Source organism: Papio anubis, chromosome 9, assembly GCF_008728515.1.
Source record: "Papio anubis isolate 15944 chromosome 9, Panubis1.0, whole genome shotgun sequence".
In the NCBI taxonomy this organism is placed as follows: Eukaryota; Metazoa; Chordata; class Mammalia; order Primates; family Cercopithecidae; genus Papio; species Papio anubis.
In genome coordinates, this window is record NC_044984.1 from 7,962,128 (window position 1) to 7,971,490 (window position 9,363).

The 9,363-nt window shown below is 50.7% G+C and overlaps 1 pseudogene; it reads left to right on the forward strand.

Moving 5' to 3' along the window:
• Positions 1–1,987: 1,987 nt before the first annotated feature.
• LOC101018243 lies at positions 1,988–8,901 on the forward strand (annotated as a pseudogene).
• Positions 8,902–9,363: the final 462 nt, after the last annotated feature.

A 9,363-nucleotide genomic window follows, 5' to 3' on the forward strand; every position in this document is an offset into this window, starting at 1 on the left:
AAATCCTGTTTCTACTAAAAATACAAAAAATTAGCCAGGCATGGTGGCAGGCGCCTGTAGTCCCAGCTGCTTGGGAGGTTGAGGCAGGAGAATGGTGTGAACTCAGGAAGAGGAGCTTGCAGTGAGCTGAGATCCCGCCACTGCACTCCAGCCCGGGCGACAGAGCAAAACTCTGTCTCAAAAAATAAATAAATAAAATAAAACCCTCTAGAGAAAGGGTTTCACTCCGTCACACAGACTGGAGTGCAGTGGCATGATTATAGCTCACTGCAGCCTCTAATCTTGGGCTCAAGTGATTCTTGCACCTCAGCCTCCCAAAGTGCTGGCATTACAGGTGTAAACCACAGCACCCAGCCTTACTATTTTAAATAATTAATTACCATATTCCTTAGAATTGTAGCTCCTTTATAAGTCATTCAACAAGTGATGCAATTTTTTACAAGTGGTTTTTTTTTTTTTTTTTGAGATGGAGTCTCACTCTGTGGCCCAGGCTGGAGTGCAGTGGTGCAATCTTGGCTCACTGCAACCTCTACCTCCCAGGTTCAAGTGATTCTCCTGCCTCAGCCTCCCGAGTAGCTGGGACTACAGGCGTGTGACACCACACTCGGCTAATTTTTTGTATTTTTAGTGGAGACGAGGTCTCACCGTGTAACCAGGATGGTCTCCATCTTCTAACCTCGTGATCTGCCTGCCTTGCCCTCCCAAAGTGTTGGGATTACAGGTGTGAGCCACCACACTCGGCCACAAGTGGTAATTTTAAACTATGCTTCAAACCATTACACAAAGCCAAGTACATCTACTCAAGGCACTCTCAAATTTCCATTTACTCCCATTTTACTCAACCAAATAAAATGTTAAATTAGAACATATTTCACATGACACTTAAAAGATCAACAAACTGCTCCTGAAAAGTTCTGAGCTCAACAACTCCATTAATGAGAAAAAAACAAACCAACTGGATATAGTGAAGATGCTGCACATAAAACACAATTGTGAAGAATATGCAAGATATTCCCAAAAAGCTGCTTAAGCTTTCATCATAGATACTTGTCCTTAACTCCGAGATAAAGTATATACTCATGTAACTAAACTCGTTTAAAAGGAAAAAAAGGGGAAGAAGAAAAAGAATTTCCATTTTAGAATCCACATTTTCAAAAGCCTCCATTACTTACACCATTGTCGGGAAGAGAATTTTTCTCTGCTATATTTGCTTGAAAGAATTAAAGGTGTAGGGCAAAGATTCTTGGAAATTATGTAGTTTACTACCCTCAAAAGTGAGAAAAATGAAGCCCAGGAAAGAAGGCCTTCCAGGAAAATTCCAGAGCCGGAGGTAGACCCAGTACATTGTTTTTGTTTTTGTTTTGAGACGAAGTCTCACTCTATGGCCCAAGCTGGAGTGCAGTGGAGCCATTTCGACTCACTGCAACCTCCGCCTCCTGGGTTCAAGCTATTTCCTGCCTCAGCCTCCTGAGTAGCTGCGATTACAGGCGCCCACCACCACGCCCAACTAATTTTTGTATTTTTAGTAGAGACAGGGTTTCACCATGTTGGCCAGGTTGGTCTGGAGCTCCTGACCTCAAGTGATCCGCCTGCCTAGACCTCCCAAAGTCCTGGGATTACAGGCGTGAGCCACAGCGCCCGGCAGACCTGGTAAGTTTTAATCAAGTACTCCGAACAATGCAACAAACACTAGGAACTAACAGAAAAAAAAATTAATCTAAAAGCCCTCTGGAGAGTCAAAGAATTGCAGATTTAAAATAGCATGAATACTTGGATTCATGGTATTGAAAAAGGACCTCATATTTACCCGCATGTACAAACTGCCTGCCCACCTCTATCAGAGCATTTTTCAAGCTGTGCTACAGTTAACTATGTACTACCCAAAGCCAATCTGTCCCTGCAGATCATAAGCTCTTAAAGACCAGGACTTCAGGAGAACAAGCAAAACTTCAGAGAGAAGGGAGCCACCTAAACAGAGTTCACAGCAATGGGTCGGCAGGAGCTGATGACTGGAGGTGCGCGTAGTGTTGGGGTCTGGGACAGTGGAGGGCAGAGAAGGCAAAAGGGTCTGCATGACACGCTACAGGGCTAGGAGCCACAGCTGCGGTGATTAGTTCAGTTTTCTCTTGTATGCCTGTTATTTATACACCAACTCTTGTTCAGAAAGAACTTCAGGTTGAGTATTTGGACTCCTTGAACCTTCTGCTGTTTGTCTCCGGGACGTTTAACACTCTTAAAAGGGGGAAACTGTCCAGTTTGATTTTGCTTCCTGGGACATTACAGGTTTTTCAAAAGTTTGATGAAAGCATTCACTAAGGAGTGATTCCACTTTCTTTGGCGGCTGAGAAATACAGCGTCTGAGGGGCAGCATCAGGTCTTCCCATCAAGCTGAGGTCGGAGTCTCCCCACCCATGGACCTCACCCTGGCTCTCTCCTCATAAATCTGACCTCTAGCTGTAACTGCCTTGGCCTCATTCCCTGTGTGTGGATGCTCCTGCTTGAAACGCATTTTCCGGCCCGCCAAATTTTTGGGAGAGTTTCTTCCACTCTCCAGGCGCTGAGAGCTACAAAGTTTAATCTGGCTTTCCAGATTTTTTTTTTCTTCCCATTACTAACGGAAGAAATCAAAAAGCGCTAGGCAGAAGGGCCCTGCTTCCTCCAATCAGAGCCCAGCCCGGGGCCAGAGCAGGAAGCGCGGCGGTGGGACGCGGTGACAGCCCCTCGCCTCCCCCTCCCCCTGGACGCGCCGGCCAGGGCAGAGGTCTGTGCGGCCGCTGCGCGACAGCTCCGGGCCCGCGCCTCTCGCTTCCTCCCGCCCGGCAAGTGAGAGGATAAATCACGGGTTGGGGGCAGTGCGCCCCGACCAACCGCGCCCCCAGGGCACAGACCCCCACTACACCCGCGTCCCAGGTGGGGTCGACCCAGACGAGCCACGGGGCGGCGCACAGCCCCACTAGCAGGGCGGCCAGGACCCACGCGCGCGGGTTCACGCAGCCACCTATATAGGTGACAAAACACTCAGGAAGCCGTCATGTGGGCCGGGAAAGAGCCCCCACCCAGAGTCACGGACTCCTTCGTCCGAGGGTCCGCGCAGTCCCTTCGGTGATAGCGACGCAGTCTCGCTGCGAGGGAGGGCGGGGAGGGCGACGGAGTCTCCCACTCGCGGTGACCCGGACCCGCCCCACGAGTGGGTCCTCGCAGGACGCCCTCTGCCGCACACGGGGACCAGCCACGCCGCGGGGGGACCGGGCAGAAGCCAGCGCCCGGGTCCATGCAGTCCCCTCCGCGGCAGACGCGGGGAGCCGGGGAGCAGTGGGGACCGGCCCCCACCCGCAGAGCGACCGGGACCACCGCGCGGGCCCACGCGGTGTCGCAGCAGGCGCGAAGCCCCCGGTGGCACCCGAGGCCGAGACAAAGCCCAGGCGCACGGACCCCGGATCCCGACCCCGGACCCTGCGGAGCCCAGCTCGGAGCCGCCACGCCCGGGGCAGAGACCCCCGCCCGGTCCGGAGACCCGGTTGCCGGTCGCGCCGTCTCACCTCAGGCCTCCGCCTCGCAGCGCTCGCTCCTAGCCGCGGCGCCTGGGCCGACTGGAGGGCAGCTGAGCAGCCAACAGAGCCGCGGCAGCCTCAACAATGAAGCCCCGGGGCGGGGCCGCAGCCTTCGCTTCAGCCCGTGTTCCCCGCTCAGGATCCGGCTCGGATCACTGAGCTGCAGCTGGCGCTGGGCTGCCGCGGGGAAACACACACACAGAGCAGGCGCACACGGCCCCGGCTGCCGCCCCGCCCCCCGGCCAATGGGGAGCGAGCTGCGCGGAGAGGGCGGGGCCTGGGGGAACAAAGGGAAGTTGGGAGGGGGCGGCGCTGGGACTGGGCGTGCGGCGTCCCGCGGGAGGACCGGACCCAAGAGCTGGCCGGATTCTGGCCTTCTAGAAGACCCAGCTCAACGTCCACTTGGAGTCTGCTCTACGGGACGCGCTCATCTCAAGCCCAGAACTCAGGCTTTTAGGGCAGAGAGCGAGATACAGGCTTGCTTTACAAAAAGGGAAACTGAGGTCCAAGGAATAGGATTGCTTGCTGCGAAAGTCACCTAGTCCCATTCACTCGTTCACTTTGTCATTCAGCAAACATTTGGAAGCACGTATGGTGGGCGTTAGGAGTGAAGTAGGGCCGGGCACGGTTATTCGCGCCTGTAATCTCAGCACTTTGTGGGGCCGAGGCAGGTGGATCACTTGAGGCCAGGAGTTCGAAACCAGCCTGGCCAAAAAGATGAAACCCCGTCTCTACTAAAAAGACAAAAACTTAGCCGATCGTGGTGGCACGTACCTGTGGTCCCAGCTACTGGGGAGGCTGAGGCAGGAGAATCATTTGAACCCGGGAGGTGGAAGTTGCAGTGAGCTGAGATTGTGCCACTGCGTGCACTCCAGCCTGGGCGACAGAGTGAGACTGTCTCCAAAAAAAAAGAAAATTAATAGATGGGAAGTAGAAGCGAACTTAGGCCTTCCCTGAAGGAGCTCGGCCAAAGAGTACCTGAAATGTCTCTGCATCTCTTTAAGGTCTGATAAAGGAACCAGGAGCGAGCACTAATCACTTCCCTTTCCTGCCTCAGAGCTTTCATGTGTTTGCTGTTCCCTGCCTGAAACACCAAGTACCAATGGTATTTATTTGTTTATAGAAATGGGGTCTCCCTATGTTGCCCAGGCTGGTCTCAAACTCCTGGCCTCAAGCTATCCTCTCGTCTGAGCCTCCCAAAGTGTTGGGATTACAGGCATGATCCACTGTCCCCAGCCTTGATCGTCTTTAAAACCTCTTTCCTCATCTTATTTGAGCTTCCTGCATCATGTGACCCCACACCCTTGGTGTTCCTGTACCTCCATAGTTGCTCCTCTGTGGGTCCCAGGGACCCACCCCCTTCTCTGCCCAACTTGTATATGTCTGGGCTCAGGCCAAATGCCCTTCCATTTGCAGTGGGCACTGCTACAGGAAATCTCTTGCCCTTTCGGGCTTCACAAACCATCCACATGCTCTGCTGCCTGCCAGAGACATCCATCCCACTCAGATGCCCAGCCCTGACCTTTCCCAAAGCCCCAGCTGGACACAGGGAAGCATCTCAAATTTTCCGCGGGCCAAAACAGAGTGCTTTAATAGTGCCCTAACCTGCTCATCCACATTCTTGTGATTCTCTGTAAACAGCCCCTCCATCCACCCACCTGCTCAGGTGAAAATCTCAAATCCTTCTCCAGTCCTTCCTCCCCGAACCTCTCAGCAGCCCTCTGCCTTCCTAGGACGCTGAGCACCCCTCACTCCCAGCACCAGCTGGGGTGCTGTCTGAGTGGCTGCCTCCCACTCGGCATGAAGTGTGACCTCTTGCCCGGTGTGGTGGCTTACGCCTGTAGTCACAGCACTTTGGGAGGCTGAGGCGGGCAGATCGCTTGAGGCCAGGAGACTGGGACCAGCCTGGCCAATATGGTGAAACTAAAATACAACAATTAGCCAGGCATGGTAATGCCTATCATCCCAGCTACCCTACTCAGGAGGCTGAGGCAGGAAAATTGCTTGAACCTGGGAGGCAGAGGTTGCAGTGAGCCAAGGTCACACCACTGCACTCCAGCCTGGGCAACAGAGCGAGACACTGTCGCAAATTAAAAAAAAAAAAAAAAAAAGCAAGAAGAAGAAGAAGTGTGACCTCTCTAAGGCAAGGCTGTGTCCCACTCTGATTCACTTCCATGTGCAAAACAGGACCTGCACCCTGAAGGCACTCACTCAGGGAGGCTGCTGGGATGGGTGGATGCACAGTTAAGGTCTTCATGGTGGCTGGGGCTGACCCCATCCCCATCGCTCTTCCCACACACACCTGCACACTCATCACTGCCACACTTGCACCCACCACTGAAAGCCTGGCCCCTAATCTGATTTGCCTAACAAGGTCCCCGGATGAACAACACATGCTTCCCTACCTCTCCCCTGCTAGGGCCCCACCGTGTTCTGGGATGTACTCAGGGATCAGGAGAACAAAACCTCAGGGAGTGAAAGGACATTCCAGGGTGCAGGCCTCTGCATCCCCCTCCATGCCCTCACCCCTGCCTGACACACCCTCACCCCTGTACCTGGCCAGCTCCTACCAACCCTTAAAGTCTCACCAAGTTCAGTGGTGGCAGCCACACCCTAAAGTGACTGACCCCCCAATGACCTATGCCATTGAATAGTCTTCCTGACCTTGGATATGAGCAAAACCAGTGACTGGCTTCTAACCCACAGAGCCTGGCAAAAGCAATGGGATGTCACTGTCACAGTGCATCACCTTCGCACACTAGAAAGAGAGGTTCCTCCTGCAGGCGCTGCAGGAGGGAGATGCTGTGCTGAGAAAGGATCTTTGGAGGGGCCCCATAGGCAAGGAAGCAAAAAGCTGGGCCCTTGCCAAGCGGGTCCGAGGAAATGAATTCTGCCAATAACCTCAGTGGACCTGGAAATGGATTCTGCCCTGGTGGAGCCTCAGATGCGCATGCAGCCCAGCTGCTTAGCGTGAGATCCCAAGCAGAGGACCTGCTAAAATGTGCTCAACTCCTATCTTGCCAAAATTGGCTTAAAGGTGTGTGTTGTTTTAAGCTTCTAAGTGTTTAGTTATTGCCTATGAAAGTGTTAAAATATGAGACAATAACTTAGGTCCCCTCCCCATCACACACTCTTCTTTCTGGCATTCATCACAATTATACTTATTGATTTAAAATCTCCCTCTTGGCTGGGCACAGTGGCTCAGGAGTTCCAGACCAGCCTGGCCAACATGGTGAAATCCCGTCTCTACTAAAAATACAAAAATTAGCTAGACGTGGTGGTGCAATCCTGTAATCCCAGCTACTCAGAAGGCTGAGGCAGGAGAATTGCTTGAATCCAAGAGGCAGAGGTTGCAGTAAGCCGAGATTACACCATTGCACTCCAGCCTGAGTGACAAGAACAAAACTCTGTCTCAAAAAAAAAAAAAAAAAAAAAAAAAAATTGTCTCTTGCCACTGGCATGAAGGTCCCTGAGAAGAAAAATGGAAACTCTTGCTCATAACAGTGCCCCAAATGCCCAGCACGGTGTAGCTCTAGGGCAGTTGGTCGATGGTGGACGCTGCTGGTTGGAGGGCCCAGCTATCCCTCCCAGCTGCCTTCTCCCTGGTCACGTTCCATTATAGAGAACAGAATAGTTTCTTGCCTTTCCAGAGTCCCTCTTAGTGGGCATTGGCCAAGTGACATTGTCCTGCCCTGGGAGACGTAAGTGGAAGTTGGCCGAAAGGTTTCTAGCCGTGGTGTGCTGGGGCGATTTGAACCAGGACATGGGAGCTGACCGTCCATTGTTCGGGAATTCTGCAAGTTGGTTGTTCAACACATTCAGTACCTAAAAATATTAAATAATATAAACTCGCAAATTAAAAAATGCATTAGACCAGATGCAGTGACCCACGTCTAACACATTGGAAGGCTGAGGCAGGAAGATCACTTGAGCCCAGGAGTTCAAGACCAGCTTAGGCAAAAAAGGAAGACCCTGTCTCTACAAAGAATTTTAAAATTAGCTACGCATGGTGAGGTGTGCGTGCAATCCTAGCCACTCAGGAGGCTGAGGTGGGGGCATCGCTTGAGCCATCTGTGCAAGGCTCCAATGAGCTATGATAGTGCCACTGCACTCCAGCCTGGGGACAGAGCCAGACCCTGTCTCAGAAATAAACATATTTTATATATTAATAAATTTATAATAAATGTATATTTATATATACATTTGTGTATTATAATTATATATTTAGACATAAATATATATTTTTTATTTTATTTATTTATTTATTTTGAGACGGAGTTTAACCCTCGTCACCCAGGCTGGAGTGCAATGACGCGATCTGGGCTCACCGCAACCTCCATCTCCAGGGTTCAAGTGATTCTCCTGCCTCAGTCTCCTGAGTAGCTGGGATTACAGGCATGCACCACCACGCCTGGCTAATTTTGTATTTTTAGTAGAGATGAGGTTTCTCCATGTTGGTCAGGCTAGTCTCGAACTCCCGACCTCATTGATCTGCCCACCTTGGCCTCCCAAATTGCTGGGATTACAGGTGTGAGCCACCGTGCCCAGCCTATATTATATATTTATATATTATAATTATGTATATTAATTGTACATAATTATATATAAATATAAATATAAAAACTTTCCCTGCCTTCTCTTGTTTTTACCTACAGTCAGTCCCATGACTTCCAATACTATCTACATGTAATAATTTTAAATGTATATTTTATATATATATATATATATATTTTTTTTTTTTTTAGAGTCTCGCCCTGTCGCCAGGCTGGAGTGCAATGGTGCAGTCTCAGCTCACTGCAACCTCTGACTCCCGGGTTCAAGCGATTCTCCTGCCTCAGCCTCCCAAGTAGCTGGGCTTATAGGCGCCCACCACCACGTCCAGCTAATTTTTGTATTTTTAGTAGAGACATGGTTTTGGCATGTTGGCTAGGTTGGTTTCGAACTCCTGACCTTAATTGATCGCCCGCCTCGGCCTCTTAAAGCGCTGGGATTACAGGCATGAGCCACTTTGGCCAAAATATTTTTCTGTTTCCAAACATTTTATATGAGAGGAAAGCAGAGAATAAATCATCTGACACTCTACTGTAAAAAAAAAAAAAAAATCTTTGTACCTCTTTTCATCTTTCCTAAGTGTACATATTACCAAAATGTCTTTAGGTTGAGGTCCCCCCGTGAAAACTTTACAGGGTGTTGTGTCCTCAGCCACCCTCCTGTCTTTTCCTAGTCCTGGCATTTTAGAACTGTCTGGGGATGACCCAGGATACCCACTGTGGCCATGTCTATTGGAGGGTCTAGTGAGTATGAGTATCAGCCCCGGGGTCATCTCATCGCCAAGGACAGCCTGAGGTAGGGGGTAGAGTCTCTCAGGGGAGCAGCTGGATGCTCTTGGCCTTAGAGGAATCTCCTGGTATAGTTTCATCTAAAGTGGTGACCCCTTAGGGTTATTAACATTTCAGGGCATTAAAATTAATGGACAATACAACATAATGTCGTTAAAGCTACGTCATTAAAACTGTTCCTCCAGCCGGGGTTTTTATTCCTCGGAGACACGTTGATGGTCTGCCAATCGGATGCTGACATTGAGAGGAAAAGGCAGAAATGATTTCTGCTCTCTAGATTGTCTCAGACTTGTGAAGAGAGAAAAACTGTCCCAAAGGACAAGGAAAACCCACCCCAGAGAGGATGTGCAAGAACCTGAATATGAAAATGCACTTAAGGCACACAGGAGGACAAAGAGCAGTGCCAGTGCCTCCTAGGTACTTTACTGAGTACTTTACTGAACAGGATGGGTGTCCCGAGGGATAGAATGGCC